This window comes from Pelodiscus sinensis, chromosome 1 (assembly GCF_049634645.1).
Source record: "Pelodiscus sinensis isolate JC-2024 chromosome 1, ASM4963464v1, whole genome shotgun sequence".
In the NCBI taxonomy this organism is placed as follows: Eukaryota; Metazoa; Chordata; order Testudines; family Trionychidae; genus Pelodiscus; species Pelodiscus sinensis.
In genome coordinates, this window is record NC_134711.1 from 256,128,138 (window position 1) to 256,151,953 (window position 23,816).

Here is a 23,816-nt window from a genome sequence, read left to right on the forward strand (position 1 = left end):
AAATAAATATGAACCAGTACCCAACAACTTGTTTAGAGGATACACATCAAAACTCAGAGGACATCACATAAATTCCATATGTTTGGACCATTCCACAGATGTCTTCTTGTAAGGGAGGAGCTTACAGATTTTTGAGATGTGTTTCTAACTCCCAAGGGGAACTGAATGATGCTTCCTGTCATTCTTAATATGGAGCATGCTGGGCACGTAATAAAATACTTTTAAGTCCATCTTCTCAGACAATTGATTTATTTTGTTAAAATCTGCCGTAATTGCCACCATATCAAGGCCATAATTTTGAAGGAGCCGTATTTTAATCAGTCATTATCCCAAAAACTGCTTTCAAACAACAACAGCCACACTCGTTATTGCTATCATAAAAGATCCTTAATGATAAACTTCTGTAATTAATTTAATAAGAACTTCAGTAATGAATTTAATAAGAACACAAGAATGGCCGGTCTGGATCAGACCAAATGTCCATCTTGTCCACAGTATTCTGTCTTTCAACAGTGGCTCCAGATGGAATTAACAGAACAGGTAGGTAATCATCAAATAATTCCTCCCCTGTCACCCATTCCCAGCTTCTGACAAACAGAGGCTAGGAACACTATTCCTCCCCATCCTGACTAATAACTATCGATGGACCTATCCTTGATAAATTTATCTAGCTCTTTTTTTTAACCCTGATATAGTCTTTGACTTCACAACCCTTGGGCAAGGAATTGCACAGGTTGACTATGCATTGTTTGAAGTACTTCCTTTTGTTTGTTTTAAACATGCTCTCTATTAATTTAATTCGGTGATCCTAGTTCTTATGTTATGGGATGGAGTAAATAACTCTTCTATATTCACTGTTTCCACACCAATTAGGATTTTATAGACCTCTATTATACCTCTCCTTAGTTGTCTCTTTTCTAAGCTGAAAAGTCCCAATCTTACAAATCTCTCCTCATATGACAGCCATTCCATTTTCCTCATCATATTTGTTGCCCTTTTCTGAACTTGTTCCAATATCAATGTTTTTGTTTTTTGAGTTGAGGCAACCATATCTGCAGTCAGTTTTCAAGGTGTGGGCATACCAAGGATTTATATAGAAGCAATAAGACATTATCTGCCTTATTCTCTATCCCTTTCTTAATGACTTCAAACACATGGCTTTTTTGACTACTGCTACTCATTGAGTAGATGATTTCAGAGAACTATCCACAATGACTGCAGGATCTCTATTTTGAATGGTAACAGCTAGTTTAGTCCTCATCATATTATACATATAGTTGGACTTATGTTTTCCATTAAGCATTACAGATTGAACCTCTAAAATCTGGGACTCTCTGGTCTGGCAGGACCACGGACATTGCTGGACCAGAGACCCCCAGGTGGGGAGGTTCAGAAGCGCTGCCCAGGCTGGGCTGGTGGTGGGAAACAGTGCCCTGGCCAGGGCTGACATCAAGGAGCATAGCCTCAGCTAGGGTTGGAGGCAGCCGGGTCAGCACATGAGGCTGGCGTGGTGGGAAGCACAGTTCTGGCGGGGGCTGGAGTGGTGCAAAACACAGCCTCAGTTGGGGCTGGAATGGTGGGGAAGCACAGCCCCAGCTGGGGCTGGAGGCAGCGGAGCCGGCATTTAGGAGCACAGTCCTGGCTGGGACTGGTGGTGGAGAGTGCAGACCAGGCAGGGCTGGAGTCAGCAGTGCCGGCAGTTGGGTACACAACCCGGACCAGCGCAGTGGCAGGTGCAGCCCTTGTCTGGAAAACTCTGTGGTTCGGAAACCCTCAGGTCCAAGGGTGCTGATCAAGGAAGGTTAGACCTGTACTTTGAATTTATTAATATTAAAATTCATCTGCCATTGATGCTATTCTTTTAAAGCTATTCACAGTCTGCTTTGGACTTAACTATCTTGAGCAATTTAGTATCGTCTGCAAATGTTGTTACTTCACTGTTTACTCCTTACTCCAGATCATTTATGAATATATAGAACAGGATTGATCCCAATAAGAACCGCTGGGGGGGCACCACTAGTTACCTCTCTCTATTCTGTAAAGTGACCATTCATTCCGACTTTTTTTTCTGATCTTTTAACCAGTTAACAGTCCATGGAAAGACCTCCCAATATCCCGGATCAGACATGTCAGATGTCATTTGTGGCAATGTCATACGGACTGTCAGCTCAGCAGCCCTACCCTAAATATAGTTTCAGGGCCACTGACAATCATCATAAGCTAATTAGATCTCCTGCACATCATAAGCCACCGATACTCACTCACTCACTCACTCACTCACTCACTCACTCAGTAACATTCTGTCAGGTTGAGGGACCATTTTGTTTGTTTGTCTCTTTAGGTTTTGGTGCTTTCAGATTCAGAGAGGGAGATCACAGTTAGGGTGCATCAGCACTGCACTCGTAGGCTATGTCTAGACTGCAAGCCTCTTTCGAAAGAGGCTCTTTCAAAAGATACTTTCGAAAGAGCCTCTTTCAAAAGAGAGCGTCTAGGCTGCACGCGGAACTTTCGAAAGAGCAAGCCGCTTTTTCGAAAGAAAGCACCCAGTGAGTCTGGATGCTCTCTTTCGAAGAAGCCCTATTTACATTCAAGAACGCCTTCTTTCGAAAGAAGCACTTTCGAAAGAAGGCGTTCTTCCTCGTGAAATGAGGTTTACCGCTGTCGAAAGAAAAGCCGCGTTCTTTCGATTTAATTTCGAAAGAACGCGGCTGCAGTCTAGACGCAGGTGAAGTTTTTTCGTAAAAAGGCTATTTTTCCCGAAAAAACCCTTGAGTCTGGACACAGCCGTAATTTGAAATAAGCTATGCAATTTGAGCTACACCATTTGTGTAGATTATTTCGAGTGAGTTTCGAAATAGCTTAATTTGAAATATGGTACTGTCTAAATTTTGAAATAAACTGCCATTCTGAAACATCTCTTAATTCTTGTGGAATGAGGTTTATAGGGATGTCAGAATAGCAAGCCTGTTATTTTGAAAGCTATTTTGAAATAATGGGCTTGTTTAAAAGAAGCAGAATGTCTATTTTGGGATATCGGAAGTATCCCAAAATAGTGCCACAGTGTAGATGTACCCTTAGAGGATATGTTTGTGGGTTCAGTAGTCAGGCCCAATATTTCTCAGATTTTGATGGTGGGCTTTACAGGGTGATATTTGGGGATTCCCTACAGCTTGCTTTAGAACTCAAGCAACCTGTATCTATTTCTGTCTTACCACCTTCTGCTTTCCCTACAACATCTATTTAATAAAGATTATAGTCTGTACTTTTATCTGCACGTTTTTTGTTCAGGTGTCTGACTATATTTGAATGTTGCATGACTAAATTATACAAATAAAAATATTCAGGACAGTTCCAAAAGAACACAGGACAAAAATATTCGGGACAATTCCAAAATGTTAAGCAATACCCAGTGACCAATCAGCAAATACAGAAAACGAAATGATATCAAGAGAAACGTTAAATGTTCAGCATTTCTTTTTTATCTGTATGCATCTCAAAATAGCTTCAGGAATGTTATTGAGCTACACATGCCAAATGGCATGCTGATTACACAGAAAGTCATTCTAACTGAATGTGAATTAGGACTTAACTGAGTTGAATTAAACAAGCTCTTTTTATATAATGCTAAAATAAATCTTTATAAATGAGTAAGATTTTATTCAGTATATTCATTACAGGTTTATTTTATCTCATGCAGTGTGTTTTATTGCCTTTGTCTGAAAAATATATTATTTGGCTTTGGTTCATTGTCTACATCACAATTAATTTCTTTTTTTTCTTTTTGCTTCATTTATCCTTTTCCTTGTTGACTTCTGTCTCAGCACATTATGTCTTCCATGGAGCACAGGTGCAGAGAGAGAAAAGCTCACTCTTGGAGACAAATGAAACTGCAAGGAACAGGTGGCGGAGAGTCTATAAAACACTGTGGATAGTGTCACCAAACTTCCACTGCATAGCCAGCTTCCATAGGTCAAGGGTTGGGATCCTTATTTTATTTTGATGTCAAGCCTTAGTTCACTGAATTATAAGCTATATCTATGCCTATGGTATCCAATCGTTTTTAAATTAAACTGATTCTATCTTATATGCTTACAGATGTTCTTGCTTATGATAACTTAATATAGGATGACATGTAATTATTCATTATTGAAACACATGGTATATTACAAACATCTGAGATAAATAAAAGCACTTGGAAAATGGTATTTTTAGATATGAATGAACTATATTAATTAAGTTAAATGGAGTTTATGATTTCTTAATAACAGTCTGTCTGAATCAAGTTGTTTTGTCAGAATTATGATTTATACTAAATTTGCATTATATTTGGTATGCGTGACCTACTGGTATGCGTGACCTACATGCCAAAATAAAAAAAGATGTTCTTGACGTTAAGATGATACAGTTATCTTACTAGCAATATGTAGATAGCCAGTGACAGCCAGTTCATAGGCACGAAATAGGCGGTCACCTAGGGCGCCAAATTAAACAGCCATCAAGGGGTTTGGAGGAGGGGGCGTTGTTCACGTGCCAATCGCACGTTTGGCCTAGGGTGCCAGTTGCCAGCAGCTCATCTAGGGCCACTCCTCTAGATAGCTATGGCTATACAAACTAGTATGATCTTATCTGCTGGCATGTGATAAGTGTGATTATAAATGTGCACCTCTAGCAATATTAGTGAAAAGCTAATATACTTCTTCCTTTCTAAATCAAAGTTCTTGCTCATTCCAAAAGAATGTGCAGTTAGTTGTTCAGTCCTGGTATGAGAGCTGGGACACTAGAATTCTGAAGGAACTCATATGGTTTAGGTTTTCAGCAAACAGCTATATAGGAAATATTCAGTTTAAAACTGGGTGGGGTGAATTCTGCCTAGCTGCCTAGGTTCTTGTTTGTTATCATTCTGAATCCTCAAACATAAAATTAGTGGAATGTTACAGCCAACCAGAAAGAATACTTATGTTTTTATCTAATGTGTATGTGCTGTGAACATAACACACACCATGCCAAAAACCATGTAAGGCACCCATAAAATAAAACCCCATTCTGCAGTGGAGATGAAGGTTCCCTCTAAGCTGTGCAAGCAGCACTGCCTCACAAATGCTTAAACAGCCCTGCTCAGCCAGGGGTTTAAGGCTCCATGCCCATAGCTACATGGCTGGAGAAGGGGCACTTCTCCCTCAGTGACACTATTCCTACCCATCCTTGCTAATTGATGGTCCTAACCTCCATGAATCTATCTAGCTCCCCTTTGAACCCTGTCCTAGCCCTCACCACATCCTCTGGCAAGGAGTTCCACAGATTGACCGTGCGCTGAGTGAAGAAAAATTTCCTTCTGTTTGTTTTAAACCTACTGCCTACTAATTTCATTTGGTGACCTCTACTTCTTATATTGTGGGAATATGCAAATAACTTTTCCTTATTCGCTTTTTCCACACCAGTCATGATTTTATAGACCTCTATCATATCCCCCCTTAGTCTTCTCTTTTTCTAAGTTGAAAAGTCCAAGACTTTTTAGTCTTTCTTCTTATGGGACCCATTCTAAACCCCTAATCATTTTTGTTGCCCTATTCTGAATCTTTTCCAATGCCAATATATCTTTTTTGAGATGAGATGACCACATCTGTACGCAGTATTCAAGATGTGGGTGTACCATGGTTTTATATAGAGGAATTAAGATATTTTCTGTCTTAGCCTTTTGTAATTATTCCTAACTTTCTATTTGCTTTTTTGACTGCTGCTGCACACTGAGTGGATATTTTCAGAGAACTATCCACAACTCCAAGATCTCTCTCTTAAGTAGTTGTAATTAGTCCCCATTATATTGTACATATAGTTGGGATTATTTTTTCCAATGTTAATTACCTTACATTTATCAACATCCAATTCCGTTTGCCATTTTGTTGCCCAATCACTTAGTTTGATGAGATCTTTTTAAAGCTCTTCACAGTCTGCTTTGGTCTTAACTATCTTGACTAACTAAAAGACCAGTTGGTATCATCTGCACATTTTGCCACCTCACTGTCTACCCCTTTCTCTAGATCATTTATAAATAAGTTCACTAGGATGGGTCCCAGGACAGACCCTTGGGGAACTCCACTAGTTATCTCTCTCCATTCAGAAAACTTACCATTTATTCCTACCCTTTGTTTCCTGTCTTTTACCAGTTATCAGTCCCTGAAAGGATCTTCCCTCTTATCTAATCATAACTTATTTTGCTTAAGAGCCTTTGGTGAGGGACCTTGTCAAAGGCTTTCTGGAAATCTAAGTATACTATAGCCACTGGATCCCCCATGTCCACATGTTTGTTGACCCCCTCAAAGAACTCTAAATACTTTTGCGCAAGAGGGCCAGTGTAGACAAGGTGGTATTGTTTGGTGAAAAAAAGCCCCGATGGCGAAAATGGCGATCGGGGCTTTCTTGCACAAAACCGTGTCTAGATTGGCACGGAGGCTTTTCCACAAACAGTGCTTTTACGCAAAAGCATCTGTGCCAACCTAGACGCTATTTTCCGCAAATGCTTTTAACGGAAAAACTTTTCTGTTAAAAGCATTTGCAGAAAATCATGCAAGTCTAGACATAGCCCTCGGTTTTAGGTAGCTTAGTACTTTCAGTTGTGGTTGATTACTGGACACATTCTACCTTTGTTATCTTAAATATAAAAATGTATTTTCATTAAAGCACAATAAGAATCATTCCTTAATAATCTATGTGGGATCCAATTACAATAGTCAAATACAAATAAAAATTACTGTTGTTTCCATTAAAAAGGCATAATTTTCAATAGCTAGCTCTAGTGATGTCTGAACTACCATGTAATTTCACTGTTGTTACTATAGTAAATGACTGTTTTGAATTGCTAGTAATATCTACTCGCTAATGGCAGCCACTGTATAAACTACAAAATCACATTTAATCTTTGAAATAGGATTATTTAATTGTTTACATTTTATATGTTCTATATTGTGTCATATCATAATTTTATATTTTATATACAATTTTGCTGTTTCCCTTTTAAGCTGGAATTAGGATTGCCACCTTCATAGAAAGAACCACTTAACCCCTATTTCAAATGGCAATGTATGCCTTTTCCCCCTCACTATTACCTTCTCATTTGAATATTATAGAATATTTCTTTGACTTTATTCCTTGAAAATTATTATTATTGTGCTCTTGTTGCTGCTTTCGTTTTTGTTGTTTTGTTACACTACGAATGTAGGAAAATCTTCTGACAAATATTTAAAATGGGATACTGAGGGTATGTCTACACTGCCACCCTAGTTCAAACTAGGGTGGCTAATGCAGGCATTCGAAGTTGCAAATGAAGCCCGGGATTTAAATATCCCGGGCTTCATTTGCATCTTGACGGGTGCCACCATTTTTAGATCCCCGTTAGTGGGGGCCCTGTGCCCGCGGCTACACACGGCACGGAGTAGGTAGTTCGAATTAGGCTCTCTAATTTGAACTACCGTTACTCCTCATAGAACGAGGTGTACCGGTAGTTCAAATTAGAGAGCCTAATTTGAACTACCTACTCCATGCTGCGTGTAGCCGCGGGCACGGAGTCCGCACTAACGGGGATTTAAAAATGGTGGCACCCGGCAAGATGCAAATGAAGCCTGGGATATTTAAATCCCGGGCTTCATTTGCAACTTCGAATGCCTGCATTAGCCACCCTAGTTTGAACTAGGGTGACAGTGTAGACATACCCTAAGAGATTATTAACTGCCTTGTTCAGAACCGAAATAGTTGTTGATAATAGTATTAGTAATAGTAACCATCCATATGGTTAAAGATTAAAACTTAAAATATGACAATATGATTTTCAAAGATGGCAAATCTACAGTTTTGAATACTAGACTTTTCTAAGTCATTAAAATAATCTACATATAAACCTACATTTCATCTGGTGAATGGGTGTGGAATAGCAGAGGTCCTTCCTTCTGTGGTCCCTCCTGCTCTAGCCCTGCAAAGTCACTCTAGCCCTGCAAAGGTCTTCTTCTTTCAACTCAGATCACTCAGTGCGTCTCATAGGCTATGTCTACACAACAACATTATTTTGAAATAACTAGCATTATAACATAATCCGCATATGCACATCTAGCAGTTATTTTGGCAAGATGTTAAAATATTGTCAAGCTGGAGGTCTTTTTACTCTGACTCCTATAGCCCTCATTGTACAAGGAGTAAGAGAAATCAGAGGAAGAGTGCTCTATTTTGAAATAAGTACTATGCAGACAGCACCAAAACTTGAAATAAGCTATTTTCAAATAAGCTATGCAATTGATGTAGCTCAATTTGCGCAGCTTATTTGGAGTTAAGCCCTGCTGTGTAGATGTACCCCTAGAGCCCTGACACTTCTGTAAACTAATAGCACAATGACCAATAGACCTCAGCTTCATCTTGGACCACTGATCGAAGTCTGAATTCATTAGTACTTATGCCTGGTGTCAGGGGGTTTCAATATTGCTCTTCGTTGAGGGTAAGAGATCCTCTTCGCCTTCCTTAATAGGTTGGTAGGAGAACTCTATATTGGATTCTGCTCCAGGGACTCTTGAATTGTCAGTCAAGACTTTACTACATTAATATAAAGCAGTGTCCCTGGATTTCTTCCTATTTTGCCCTGTGTTTGGCCTTTATTTCAGCCTCTTTCCAGACTCCAGACATTTCAACTTTGATCTCTGGATATTCCACACTACAAACTAGGAGTTTGATTCATGTGGTATTATACAGATATTTGCATCAGCTCTCATGCAGATGGTGTGTCAATAACAGTGTAGCCATGGTGACACAGGAAGTGACAGCAAGGCTGAGGCTTGTCAAATATATACTTTCGAGTTTCAATCAGGTTTGTGCTTGATACAGTTCAGCTTTGCCTCTATTGATGCTACCCATGGTGACACAGCTATACTACTCTTTAAACTCACAACAAATGGTCTGGTAGCACTTTATAGACTAATGAAACATGTAGATCAGTGGTCTCCAACCTTTTTACACCCAAGATCACTTTTTAAATCTCAGAACAGGCGAAGATCTATTGCCCCGCCCCTTCCTTGAAGCCCCGCCCCTTCCTTGAAGCTCCGCCTTCTCTATTTTCCTGTCCATCACTTCCTATCCCCAGCCCTTACTTACACACTCTGATAAACAGTTTATTTTTAAATTATGCGATATATAAAATTAAAAACACATGTTTATAGTTATGAAATAAATGGTCTGTTTTTTATTCATGCTATTTAAATCTAAAATGAAGCATTTATAATTATACATTTTGCACAATTAGACAGTTCTGCGGCTGGGGGCAGGGGAGAGGGAACAGGGTGCTGAGAGGGCAGAGGACAGGGTTCTGCAGCAGGGAACAGAGTGCCAGTGTGGACAGGTTTCTGCAGCTGGGAACAGGGTGCCAGTGGGGACAGAGTTCGGGGATTGGGGATGGGAATAGGGACAGAGTTCTGTAGCTGGGAACAGGGGAGTGGGGACAGATTCTGTAGCTGGGGACGGGGGAGTGGGGAAAGCGTTCGGGGATTAGGGATGGGAGTGGGGACAGCGTTCTGTGGCTGGGGAGTGGGGGCTGGGGAGTAGGGTGACAGTAGAGGCAGAGAGTCCCCTGCATCTGCCTCCACCCAGGATTCCCCCCCTCCCCCAGAGGGAAACCGGCACGTTCCTGCCCTGGGGCTGACCCTCCGCGCAAGGAAGACCAGCGCATGCACACCTGCCCTGGGACCAACCCCCCTCCCTATGCAGGGAAGCCCAGCGCGCACTTGCCCCGTTGCCAACCCCCCCACCCCAGCGCAGGAAAGCCCCGCGTGCGCCTGCCCCGGGGCCGACCCCTCCGTGCGTGCCGGGAAACCCCGCGCACGCCCTCCTCCGGGGTTGACTCACCCCTCCTGTGCGGTGCAGGGAGCCGATGCTCCCTCCCACAGTACACCCGGCAGAGCAGCTATTGCACTTCTGAAATCGCCAGAATTGGTGCTAAGCTGCGGGACTTCTGTCCATCCCCGGGAAGCTGACACTACCTCCATTTTCACTTGAGGTAAGTAGTGGGGCTTCTCGGGGGTGGGAGGGAAATGGGGGTGGGGAGGACAGGACGCCTCGCGATCGACTGGTCGAGGCCTCACGATCAACCAGTCGATCACGATCGACCTGTTGGTGACCACGGATGTAGATGGAAGCTTTGCGCAAAAGGGACTCTTACCTGAATGGGAGCAGCATAGTATTTCCGCAAGAAGCACTGATTTCAGACAGTAGGAAGTCAGTATTCTTGCGGAAATTCAAGTAGCCAGTGTAGACAGCTGGGAAGTTTTTCCACAAAAGCAAATGCTTTTGAGGAAAAACTTGCCAGTCTAGACACAGCCTAGATATACCCTGAAAGGAAAACACCCTGTTTCCTTCCTTGTCAGGCCCTACCTGAGCCATGGTCATCCCTTTTAACTCATGCTTTCAGGTTTAACATATACTGCAGGTAGAGTCGTGAGACAGATAGTGCCCACAACTCTCAGTTTGTCCAGCACATATATTGTAAGTAGATCTGGTGACAGTTGTCCAAATTTAGAATTTCTGATGCAAATATTGTGATGTGTCCAATACAAATTCATAGGGTTTGTTTAATCAAATAGCATATAGTACCTATGCAAACACATATTTAATGTTTTAAAAATAATTTGCGTAACCTTCATTGTTAATTAAGCAAATAAGCAGGCATATACTTTTTAAACACATAGGATACACTGTCCCATCACTCAAAAAGCCATCCAGACACTAATAATCATCCTGAGAATGGATCAATATAACATAATCTACAGCCATTTCCTAAACTGATCACACACAGCTGTAGCACCAGGTTGTATGCTTTAGAAAGGAGCCTAACAGTCCCACAGTAATTTCACTTGCCTTGTCTTCCTCAGAGTTGTGAAAGTTCCATGCATGGCAATCCTGAAAATGCTCTAATAATAAACATTACAAGAATGATTATTGGCAGGGAGTGGAAATTCATGACAAATAATTTGAGAGAGTGTTTCTTGTTTAAGAATTAGTGAAGATAAGAGTATCCAAATACCAGATTTTACATATATATTTATAACATGTTCAAACCTCATTGTAAATCATCACTGAGCTTAACTGTGGTTTAATATTTATTTTTTACTATATGTTTTGTGTATAGGCGATTTTTCTTTTCTTTTCTGTAGACCAACATTAGACAGGTTAATACAAAAGACTATGTGTTATCAGGGCATTTTATTACAAGCATTTCTCTTCACCCAACAGATATTTCAAGCAGTATTTTTAATATTTATTCCAGTTCTCCATGTAAAGTCAAATTCCATTTTTTTCAAAAATATTTTGCTATAACTACATTCATGGAAAGATAGTCCCTTCCTGTAATTTAACTAGTACAGGACTCTGATAGTATAAGAAAATTAGCTTTCTATTTATCAATAATATTGGCATTGTTTTGTACTATACTTTGAGAAAAAAGGAGACCTAGCAGCAAGTGTCTTAGAAAATGGGCTTTGAGTAGTGAGAACAAGTAATACTCTCTTACAAAAGGTACATACAGTAAGTCGCTAAATGTAGCTTGGCTTTTTTGTATATAGTTTTAGTTCAGTGTCCCATATAAAACCTTGCATTTTGAAAATGATCAGTCTGATTTGTTGCCTCTATCGTGTTATACACTGTGACAGAAAATGTCATAATAAATACTGTGCGGCACACAAGAAAGACAAACAATATAAAATTACAGTCTTGATCATAAACTTAAAAAACAACAAATGGTCTGGTAGCACTTTATAGACTAACAAAACATGCAGATAGTATCATGAGCTTTCGTGGGCACAGCCCACTTCTTCAGATGACCGGAGTTTTTTAAATTAATCCTGTACAGACCAACCCAGCTATCCCCTGAAGTCTTGATCATGTTACATAAGGAAGGCTTGTGTAGTGTATCTATCTATCTATCTATCTATCTATCTATCTATCTATCCAATGAGTGGTGAATCTTGGCTGCCTGACACTGTGTGCATCTTCAGGAACATCTGCTCCCAGCTCCCAGTAGCTGTAGTTTACCATTTCCATCTAATGGGATCTATGAGGCTCTTTGCCTGCCCAAGTAAGTGGCTAAACCTGATGAACCATGTGTTGGCCATTTGCTGGAGGTTCCTCAGCACTGATCTATCTATCTATCTATCTATCTATCTGAAATTACGAATAAGAACCATGGGGGAACCTTCAAGTGTATTGTACAATAGCAAAGATTCAAATACTTTTCAGCACTTCTGAATTAAAGGGTTATCCTATCAACAAAACTACAGACAAGAGAACAACATTAGAACATTTCTTTGTAAAACAAAACACCTAAAGTGAAACCCAATCATCAACTTAATTCAAATATTGGTAGCTACATAATGCTGAACTTAGGAGTTATATTGTGCTTCAATTATTTGCTACAAGCTATTCTGTAAATTCATATTTCATTGTGTGTGCAGTCTTCTCATAAACCCTATTTCATGGTTGTGTGATGATATGAAAGATGAGAATTCTGCGTACCATAAAAATAATTGAAGGGGTTCACTATCACACCCCTGTGTTTAATATACATTCCTATAATATCAGCAATAAAAATGTATTCCTGGAGGAACACTGTCTGAGGTCTTCAGGATTCTATAACTTGTGAAGAAAGGGCAAAAGTTGAATGTCATGGATTAAAAGTGAATTATTCTTTTTTTTCCCTTGAAGCCATTGGGTTCAGACCATTTGGTGAAACTTCTGTATTGTTGACCTTCAGTACATATTATGCTGGTTACATGAAATAGTCTGCACTAGACTATTACAATGAATGAGTAAGGGAAGAATCATTTAAATACTGAAAGACTTCATATTATGTATTTTTGTACTTCATTTGATAAGTACGCCTGATTGGGATCAGTAAGAAATTCAGTGACTTACACCATCCATGATAAGGACTGCTCAGACAAATAGCACAGTGACTTATGTTACTTTATAGCTGCTTAAAAAAATACTTGTATACATACATACATACATACATACATACAATATAACAGAAAAATAGAACTGAGCCTCTACATTTTAACCTGGATTTAAGTAAGATTGTCTGTCTCGTCTATCTCGCAATATCACTTTATCTGGCTGTTTAAAGCCTTTTTCCATAGTTATTCTTACTGGCCTCTTATCCTTTCCTTCTATTTCTTTCAGAGAGACTATGCCCCATCAACTTCAGGCTGAATCTGAAAATATTATTCATGCTGGAAACAAAATTGGGGCGGTAAAATAAACTTAAAAATAATACAAACATTGTACACAAATCTCTGTTAGACTGTATATAGGCTAACAGAACATAGGGCAAATTAATAGCCCAAATTCAACTAAGCATGCATGTGCTATGAAAGTGGATAGTATCAGATAATAGCGAAAAACAAACTCATCAACCAGCAGCAGTTTAATCCAGTAAAAACGGTTCTGGGTTGATTGTAGAGCAAGGAACAGACATACATAACTGTAAGCCATACCTATTTGGGGCAATTAGAGATTATTGAGCATGTTACAGCCCTGGCTAAGAGTCTGTTAGTTTAGGTAGCAGAGTCTTATTCCCTGGGATCGTGTTCAGTCCATGCTGCAAAGCATCTGAAGTATCAGCAATACACTAGATTAAAATGGTAGAAACCAGGCTCTCCATCCTTCTTGACAATGCAGAACCTCTTTCTAAGTTGTAGTTTCTCATGACTTGTTTATAATTTTATGAGTAATTCTTGATATTATAAACCTTTAAAGCTCTGTCGTATATCTGTAACTTCAAAGCTTCTTTCTTGGGTTGGAGTGGGGGCTTCTAGCATAAATGTATATTTACCATCTGTATATCTTTTGGAGTAAATGTTGTTCAGAACTCTGCACCTTCATTTTTGCCTGTAATTTTTATTATTATTATTATTATTATTATTATTATTATTATTATTATTATTATTATTATTATTACCACTACTAATAATAATAATAATCTGCTAATAATTTCACAGTGCTCCATCTTACCACATATACTATATGTTTTCCCTTCAGGAAACTATACAGTTCTGATAACACTTTTTCCTGGTGCATTTATGAAAATTGTTCTCATATAGTTGGATACTCCTCTCTTAGTTTTTTTTTCTGTGGAAAGTGGAATTAATTTAGAATAAAAATATTTTTTCAGTATAAAAAAAATGTGGGTACAAACGTATTGAAATATGTTGAACTGCTATTCTTCATTTTTATAATTATATATATACTTGCTTACTTCTCATAAGAATTTCTTGTTTTATCATAGCATATGCTAATTAATAATGCATCACAGTGACAGTGATTACTGTAAACTGTCACTATAATGAAGAAGGTACTTGAGGAAGGACAGTAAGTTTAAATTCAGATTTCTTGGATATCCTGAACATGGAGTGGAAAGATTCTGGGGGTTTTCTCTAACACTTTTAACAGAATTTTCTGTCTCGTTATTGTGTTCAAATCACTACAGATTCAGAAAAGACTTGATGAGATTTTTCTTCTGTTTTGTAATTCAAGATGGTTATGGAATAGGCACAATATTCAGTTTCTGACCTTATAAAAATGCACTGACCATTCCAAATTGATGCTGGTGTGTGAAAATTCCATATAAGCTCAGATTGAATGAGACAAATAATAGTTATTTTAATTTGCTAGTTAAAAAAGTTATTTCAACAAAACATTAAACAAATTGTTCTTGGTTTCTGAAAAGTCCCTCACAACAGAGCTAATGTAGTCTTTTATTATGAGACTGAATTTTCTTCCTAAAACATTAAAAAATGTTTACGGTTTCAGCACGCCTTTGGAGTGCAAAATTTACTGATATCACAGTTAATGGATTTTTTTGACACTGAATGAAGATTAATCATTATTGCTCCCAGATTCCTCCAGAATGTCACAACGTCTCTTATATAACATGACAAAGCAGAGAGTTCAGAATAAGCAACACAAATGCATACATTTTAATGGAAAAAAACCTTCATAAATTGCCACCTGTGAGGAGTGGTTAGTTGGAAGGAAAAAAGTCATTATCCCATCAGCCTCAACTTGGTGTCAAGTAGATCCTGGTCAAGAAAACTAGAGAGTTATTTCCTCCTCATCAATTCCTTCCTCTTTCCCTGTAGCATCCCTTTTCTTAGTGTTCCGAGTGGGAGTAGGGTGATGCCATTACAGAAGTAATCTCAAAACTATGCAATTTTCTATGTAAATTCTAGTCCATCTCCAAAGTCTGAAAAATTCTTTGTTGGGACAATTTCTAATGGTAAGAGAGACAAGAATTAAAGCTATACAGATCTCTTCTTCAGCTCTGGGAGAAATACTGTGTGTGTCACAGCTAAATAAAAGGTGGGACAGACTATTTATTATAGGTAGTTAGCACATATTCTAAGACACAATTCAAGGTGAACAGGTCCTTTAATACCTCTGCAATCATAGGACAAAAAAGGAAGGTTAATGGGTTACAAATTATTATAATGTCCATATATACACCAGCAACACCATCACAGGACCTAACCAGATCAGCCATACTGTCACTGGTTCATTCTCCTGCACATCTACTAACGTAATATATGCCATCATGTGCCAACAATGCCCCACTGCTATATACATCGGCCAAACTGAACAGTCCCTACATAAAAGAATCAATGGACACAAATCAGATATTAGGAATGGCAATATACAAAAACCTGTAGGGGAACACTTCAATCTCCCTGGACACACAATTGCAGATCTAAAGGTAGCCATCCCGCAGCAAAAAAACTTCAGGACCAGACTTCAAAGAGAAACTGCAGAGCTACAGTTCATCTTCAAATTTGACACAATCAACTCAGGATTAAACAAAGACTTTGAATGTCTAGCTAACTACAAAAGCAGCTTCTCCTCTCTTGGAATTCACACCTCCAGATCAGCTCCAAGAAGTGGGCCTCATCCTCCCTGATTGGATCCTCCTCGTCATCTCCAGCCTGATTCTGGCCTGCATATTTATACCTGCCTCTGGAAATTTCCACTACATGCATCTGACGAAGTGGGTCTTTGCCCACGAAAGCTTATGCTCCAACACTTCAGTTAGTCTATAAGGTGCCACAGGACTCCTCGCCGCTTTTGGTTGCTCTCAGAGAGAAATGTTTATTTTATAAAATATGGTGGAGGTTTGTAAAACCTTGTAACATTTCAGTTTTGAGTTAGTTGTTTATTTCTGTAAAAATATAATATTAAACTTTTAATGGCTTTGAGCTGCTAGAAAGACTAGCCCATAGCATTCAGCAAACTTACGAAGTTTTATTTAAACTGTCCAATAGCCTTCTACAAACTCCTAGGGTTATATTTCAGTTGTTCAATAGTTTTCTATTCCAATAGCATTCTTCTGAGTTTTTTTTATTTAATATTAATCAGAGCTCATCATCCCCGTTCACACCCCTCCATTATTGTGTGTGTATGAACCATTATTTGCGTGTACGAACATACAATTTAATTACCAATCACTAATATATTTAACTTTGATGGAAACAAGAGTGAATAATTACCTCTAGACCTACAGACTGAGGCAATAGTCTCTCTTGCTATTCAGTGGGAATATGGTTAAGCCATCATCTCAACGGGATGTCTCAAACATCCCTGTTTTAGATATAAACTTTTCTCTTGTTGTTTTCATTTTAAACTCTTTTTGTTGTTGTTTTTCCCTGAAAAGATTCTAGTACACACATTTCAGCTTTTTGCTGTCAATGGGTCCATTTTACACAAAGACATAAGAGCTAGGTTCTCACAAACTATTTTTATTTAAAAGACATATGGCCACTTGGAAACAAACCAAGGCGTTCCATCAAAACTTTTATGTTATTTAAGGGCCATAGAGACCTTCTAACAGAAAGACAGATAGTCAAAACTCCTTTTCAATATATATTTTTATTTACAGTTACCAAGTTTTATATTATGTTCTCCCCATTCTCTGACATTTCACCATTCTCTAACTTAATCCTTTTAGATTTCTTTCAAATACTCTTTTCCCTAAGTGGGATTTTATAACTTTTTGTGTGGAACAAATTGTCAATATATGCCCTAAGCAGGCATCTTCTGGTTTCTTTAACACTCTCTCAAGATCTTGACCAAATTGCACACCCTTTCTCAGGATCCCTCCAAGGAGCAGCCTGGGGCCTGTGAGACTAGTGTGCCTCCTTAACTCTCTCTAGCTGGGGCTGTCTTGATAGTGACTAGCAGCAACCCCTATATGTGCTGTTATCACTTAGCACAACTGCATTAGGATCCCAACATCCATTGGGGCTGACAGCCATCCTGAGCTCCCAGGAAAGCGTATAAGGGGGACCCAGTTCCATGCCCCAGAAAGGGCAGGGAACCGGGTGGAAGGGGTAAGGGTGGAAGGTGGAAGGGGTGAGGCTGCAGGACACCTGCCCTGAGAGCTGCCAAAAAGGAAAAAAATATGGACTCCTGTGTTTGGTTTTTAAACTGTCAGTTCATGTGATTGGGAAGTACAAATCTAGGTATATCTGAGGATATTACTGAGTTTCCAGGCAAAGTTGAGCCTTATTCAGGTGAATGATTTCATTGTATCTCACTGCTGAACAATGGCCATGGACACTCCACCTGGGGACAAATGAGGAATACAGGGAGGGGAGTTATTACAAGGTGTTTCCCCTCAGGCTATAGAGTGTCACATACCCTTCTTGCTAATTTTTCGAGTTAAGCATAGACATTGAATAGCATAACCTATGGCAATAATAGCATTTATTAAGCTTTCTACATGGCTCAGCACACTGGCCTTGGAGCTTTCATTTTATTACTGCTGATGTTCAAGCCATATAGTCATGGTGCTTTTGGGCTAGAAGCTCTATGATCCTCACAATCCTTGAAAACCTTTTCCCTAAAACAGTGATTAAGAACAGCATAAACAGCAACATGTACAATAGACCGAATGAATGTTTTACCCTCATGAGGTGCCACTGAATTATTTAGTTCAATGCCAAACCTACTCCTAAACTCCACATAACTGTCATCTTCAATGTCCTCTTCAGTGATTTGTATCAGTGTTGAGCAAAACTAAGACAGACCCAGTTTATCTTCACTGTCTGATGCAATGTTGTCCAGTTGTTGGGTCCTCTGCAAAGGCATCATTGTGCTGTTGAGAGATTTTCAGAAAAAGAGAAATTATAAGCTCACACTACTTGTTTTTGTGGCTTGGCTCCTACCCCTTTATGCATCATCTTCAATCATCAATTCTTGATCATTCATTTATCTGAGCAATGTCTTTTCTGATCACTCCCAAGAGTGCACGACAAGGGCCATTTTCTTTAAGAGCTTTTGTGATTTGAGGTCGTAGCCATCAATGGTTATATGTTTCCCTTCTGAGAAGGCCTTAGGGGACTGAAACCTGTTCCAATTGATAGAAGGTGGGAGTGAGTTCATAGGGGGATCACTCAATTGTCTTCTGGGCAGATCATCCCACCCCAAAACCTCCACTATTTGTTCCCATATGCTCTTGGGGGAGTTCTCTGCAGCTGAAACCCATGGCAATTAGTAGGGGATGGTGGAAGTAGGTCCTAGAAGGATTATATGACCAACTTCTGGACAGATCCCCCTGCCCCAGAATTCCCCCCACTTGGATAAATCTACTCTTGAGGAGGTTCTGTGGTAGCAAGAACTGATTTGCAGAGAACACAGTGGAAGAAATTGTTAGAGAGGTCATCCATCATCTTGTTTCTTGTCATGTGTCAGTCTTGACCCTGGAAGTAATGGCCCAGGGGTCAGGTCTGTGACAGGTGGACAGGGCTTTAAAGGTCAGGGGATGGAAGCAATATCTGATTGATTGTAGGATCCTTATACTACTCCAGTGTTAGTTGGGAGGTGACAATTAGGGACTATGAAATCCTATAAGTTTTGCCAATTGGATTCTTGTCCTTGAATCAGACACAACAGAATGGAAGCTAAAAGGTTCAATATCTTATGAGGAACCACAAGGTATTTGGCTGGAATTCTTGCATGGGGAGCAAAACACCACATGAAACACTTTTACTAATCAGATTAATAAAGAATAATTCCAAACCATATAAGTAAATAGAATTAATTAGGCCATCTGTTTGCATGCTTGTAGATGTTTATACTCTCACCCTTTTCTTGAAGTCTAGTGGTAAGAGACAAAGGACAAGCCCTGTCTCTAGCATGCCAAATGGGTCTGATGTTACACAGCCTCAGTGCTTGAAATCAAATGATAGATAATAGCTAAAGGGTGAAGGACTCATTACCTCTGTGCAGGATTTTTCTTATGCAGTTCCTGGGTACCACCATGATTATTCATTCAGATACTGAGCTTCTCCTGTCCACACCCAGCTTCCTCACCCTCATAATAGTTGGGTGTCTTTATCCAAAAGACAGGTATATTTATTCACTTTAGCTAATTACCTTAGGGTATGTCTACTCTACAGCGTTATTTCAAAATATCTAATTTCAAAATAGTTCATTCAAAATAGCTTATTTCAAAATAACACATCTACACACAAAATGCATTTCGAAATAGCATTTTTCTATTTTGAAATAGCGCGTCCACACTGAGTGGATGTTGAATTGCATTTCAGGCAGGTTGGAACGAGTTCCGGCAGGGCGTCAGGTCAAAAGTTGCCTTGTGGCCAGGGCAGCCAGCAGAGCACCCTGGGAAGGGCTGGAGGCTCCCTATTTAGAAATAAGTGTCTACACAACACTTATTTTGAAATAGCAATTTTGAAATTGGTACTTTTCCTCATGGAATGAGGTTTACCAATTTCGAAATAAGCCCTCCGCTATTTTGAATTAATTTTAAAATAGCGGAATGGCTGTTTAGACGCTAGGAAAATTATTTAGAAATAACTTTGCTGTGTAGACATACCCATATACATCAAAGATTGCTAAAGCAAATTTGTGGTTAGACAACAGCCAATGATCTTATTTGAAAATACCTATGCTTAGTATCAGTTCAGCATTCCTGTGGTTGCCTAATCTCATTTCATGTCAATTATTCTGTTAAGCAAGCTTCTCTTAGCAAAATCTAGGATGACTGTTGGACACTTTATCTATGCTAAAGATCATAGACTATGCTTTATTTACGTTCACCTGCTCAGAGCAATATCTTACAGGACAGCGCTATAGGTTTCTTATAATATTGCTAAATAAAACTATAAAGCTAAGTTGTTCCTATGTGCTATAAGTCAGAGGGAGATTCATTTCTGTTTTGAGGAACATCCTCTTGGTATATTTGGCTTGCCCATTCCATGATGTGTTTCATGTCTTTGGAGGAGTGTCTTTGTTTGGTGAAGGAAATTTTGAGTGTTAATGTAAATATACCAGACTTTTTCCTTTGAACATACTCTGTGGTATCTGAGTACCTGGCTGTAGGGATAACAGATTTCCTATTTTGCTTAGTGTGACTACTTTTAGTTTAGAACTATGAAGGTAAATTTGTTGATTTGTGCATTTATTGTATATGGCTCTCTGTAGGGTTTAATTGTTGATGCTGATTGTAGTGTCCAGGAACTTGATATTAGTGTAGATTTGTTTCAGAAATCTGCAGCACAAAACAAAGGAAAGAATGAAAATGGAATTATAATGTTACTGATTTCTTTCCGTGCTGGTATAACTTCTCTTCGGCTACCAATTTATGCAGATTTTTACCCTTTGTCCTGTCAAAATAATTTTTGTTGTCTTTCTCTCTTCATTTTATACAACATAGTGTACAAACCAAGCAATGAGAGGGGATAGTCTGTCTTGAAGTACCAACTGATTTTGCTATTGAAATGGAAGCTTTCACAGTCAATAGTTCACTCTAAAGTTAAACCCTGAAAACTGAATCCAAAACACTCAGAATATAATGAATATATTAAATAGGTCATCAAGCTTTTCTGCAAAGAAAAAAAAAATCTCCATTTTACTAACCAGTCCAATGGCTGTGGAGAATTCAAATTAGGTAATATAAGGCCATGCCTGGTTGCGAGGATAGCTTACCCAAAACTCTTGACAGAGGGTATGTCCACACAGCAACCATATGCCTGTGGTTGTCAGTGTCCCAGAGTCAAGTTCCAGACTGAACCCAGAAGTCAACACCATAATGAAACAATCTTGCAATCTCAATCATCATATGACTGTCTAGTTGCTGTGTAGACATATCCTAAGGGAATGTAGCCATTATTTGAGAATCACTATTGCTATTTAGAGGGTCTGTAAGACCTGAGGTTGCTGGATGCTTGAAGAATGTCAATGTCGAAGAGCAATTGTTTTTATCCATGCCTGGTAAACAGATTGTGAACTTTTATTTTTGAATCAAAGCTTGCTGTACTGATGCCCTGCTTTGTCACCTCAATTACACTCCTGCAATGCACCTTCCTTAGAGCTACATTCTGCTTATTAAGTAGAGAGCACATTAACACCAGTGTCCTTAAAGCATCACTGGCTGCCAGTAGGATCCAGGTTGTAGTGCAAAGTTCTTGGAGTTCCTAACTTCCAAAACTCCTGCATTGTTTGTATCTGAGAGGTCTCCCCTTTCTTTGTGCGATACCAGCAGAGTAGCATGCAAACTGATATTTCTAGAAGTAATGTCTTATGCAAGGTTTTATGCAATTCCCTAGTTTCTATGCTACCTTTCCCTGAGGAATTCAAAGCCCACTTGGCTAGTCCAGGATGCGGACCTGACTATAGGCATGATCTTGATCAATGGTAATGTTAATATTCACATTGATGACTGCAGAATCAAACTTGGTCATTCCAGGTACAGAAAAAAAAACATTTCACCAATCAGAGATGACATGATTTTCAAATACTAATTACCAAATAGTCAAAATATTTTTTATTAATATTCAGAATAAAAGTGCTGCAAATAACAACTCAAGCAATGAAAAAAATGACAAAATCACAATTGGTTTCCAGACATTCCTTGAAAAGAAAAAGAGATTGCATGTATTGAGTTAACTATTTCCTACACATTTTGTTCATCTGTAGCACAGAACTGCTTAGAAAGAGATAAGTAAATGTGGGAAATAACAGTTGGGTATTTCAGAATTATTACTGCTATATACCATGCTTATTTGTGGCATCTGCTGGCATATGTACAATTAATTTTTTTTCACAAAGTGAGCTAGCTGGAGGCAGACAATCTGCAATCTAATCAAAGTACTGAAACACACTCTATTAATACAAGAGTACTGTTACTCAAATCTATTACATGTTTCACATAATTATGGCTATAGATATTGATTTGTAGAAGAAAATGAGGGTTTTTTTTAAATCACATATAAAAATTACCACTGATATATTTTAGAAAATATCCTATATAAGCACATCAGTTTTCACATCAAAAAGTAATTAAAAAAGGTTAAAGGGTGGGGTGAATCTAAACATTAGAAAAGTATGTATATAGGTCATAATATTGTTATACTCCATAAATTCAATGAGTGTTTCAATATAACCAGATACATACTTTCAGTATAACCAGAGTTAGGTCTCTAGTACAGCATTTCTCATGCTTTAGCAACCCAAGGATCATCATTTTGATTTCAAATTTTTCAGGGACCCACTTCCCTACCCCTTCTCCAAGGCCATGCCCTTCACTTGCTCTATCCTCTCCCTCTGTCATTCACTCTCCTCCACCCTCACACACTTACGCTGTGCAGGGGATCCAGGTGAGGAGGGTGTTGGCTCTAGTTGAGAGTTAAAGCTCTGGGATGGGGGCAGGGATTAAGGGTTTGATGTGCAGGAGGATGCCCTGGGATGCTCCAGGTATTTGGATTGATAAGTGGGATGTGAGGTGTGGATTCTGGGATGGAGTTTGGGTGTTTAAGGGGACTTTGGACTAGGCAAGGGCTGAAGTACAGGGGGTATGAAAGCTCCATCTGTGAGTATGAGCTCTGGGAATTGAAGTAAGGATGTTTGTGGTAAGAGAGGGGACTCTGGGCTGAGGATGGGGGTTGGAGTGTGGGGTCCTGGTGGCACTTATTATGGCTTATAGGAAGAGGCTGCAAGGTTCTTATGGTGCATGGATATCCTTGGTGCATGGATATCCAGGAAGGCTATGTGTGCTGCCCTCAAAGATACTGCCCCCACAGCTCCCATTGGTTGCAGTTCACAGCCAATGAGACTTGCAGAGCTAAGCCTCAAGTAGGGGAAATACAGGAAACCTCCTCGGGTGCCCATGTGCCTAAGAGCCACAGAGACGTGGACATTGTTTTTGGGAGTTGTGCAGAATTAAAGCAGATAAGGAGTCTGCCTTAGTCCCAGGAAAGGAGGAAGAAAAATGGGAAGAGTTAATCAGTGGGGCCCACAGACAACTTGGAGTTCCCCTATTTTGAGAAATGCTGCTCTAGTAATTGTGTGTAATTATAATTTAAGTTACATTAATATTTTAAAGGAGTTAAATAGTTCTGACTATCCCTCCAGTCTTCCCTGACACAAACAAACAATTTTTTAAAAAGCCAGGTATAAACCTATATCATACTTTATGTTTCCACAACTGTTGGGAATGTATTTCCAATTGCACTTAGCTCAAGAAGTAAACAATAGAAATAGTGCATTCATACAGCATCAGCACAGTTGCAGTAGCATAGAATCATTTGGTTCTTCTTTTACTCTGGACTTATAATAACTGTTCATTTTTTGGTAATCTGGTAGCTGAATAGTATTGTCTTAATTTAGTGTCAACACATGTATTTGTTTGTTTATCTGTTTGTCAGTTTACATGGAATCTAAATTTTAAGACTATGAATTCAAAAACACTTCCTGATGATCACCTGTGACTGTTGAACATTGAAAAT